This window comes from Micropterus dolomieu, linkage group LG06 (assembly GCF_021292245.1).
Source record: "Micropterus dolomieu isolate WLL.071019.BEF.003 ecotype Adirondacks linkage group LG06, ASM2129224v1, whole genome shotgun sequence".
Taxonomy (NCBI): domain Eukaryota; kingdom Metazoa; phylum Chordata; class Actinopteri; order Centrarchiformes; family Centrarchidae; genus Micropterus; species Micropterus dolomieu.
Genome location: NC_060155.1, coordinates 7,734,476 through 7,735,277, shown reverse-complemented (window position 1 = coordinate 7,735,277; position 802 = coordinate 7,734,476).

The following is an 802-nucleotide window of genomic DNA, read 5'->3' as shown; positions in this document are numbered from 1 at the left end:
AAAATGTGTTTATCTTTGCCTCTTTGTACAAAGTCTCTTTCAACCACAAGGTGGCAGCATTTATCAAATTATGTCCACTGTCGTCCTGCAGCTCTATGTGTGTTACTAGCTGGACAGAAAGTAACATGATGGCTGACATGGTAATCTATAATTCTGATATAGTACGGTATATAAATATTTGTTTTCACATAAATTAACATTGTATGACTGTTTTGTAACTCAAATACTACTCAAATACATTTGTGTTGTTTTACCCAAGTAATTATTAAAAATAGATAATAATATAAAAAAGACAATTTGTCAAGACTTTTTATTTTTCATTTTTATCTTCTTTTACAATGCATCTATAAGAAATTGGTTTAAGATAGTACAGCTTTAAGCTTAAAATGTTTTTCTATCCTGATATGCTGCTAAAACATGTTTCTTAGAGTACAGTGGCCATTCTAGCCCAATTTTATTGAGGGGGCCAGGCTGGGGCCAGTTGTTTTGTCAGAGGGGCACATTTAACCCGGGAAAAAGGCAATGTTCAAGCTTTCAAATATCTTGTTTAGTATATAATGTAAGGTTTTAGTATGTTTCTGTATCAGTTGTTTGTTTCAGGTTTTGGTCCTGATGGACCGCAGCCTCCTGCCAGAGAGGGCAGACTGAAACAGTTTGTGTCCGGGATGGGAGGGGTCAGATGCAATCTTTCCTGCACGCCTCAGAGTCCCGGAGGCATACAGGTCCTGAAGAGATGGAAGGAGACAACCAATCACCTTCTCTGCAGAGCGAATGATACGCTGCAGCCTGCCCTTGTCCCTGG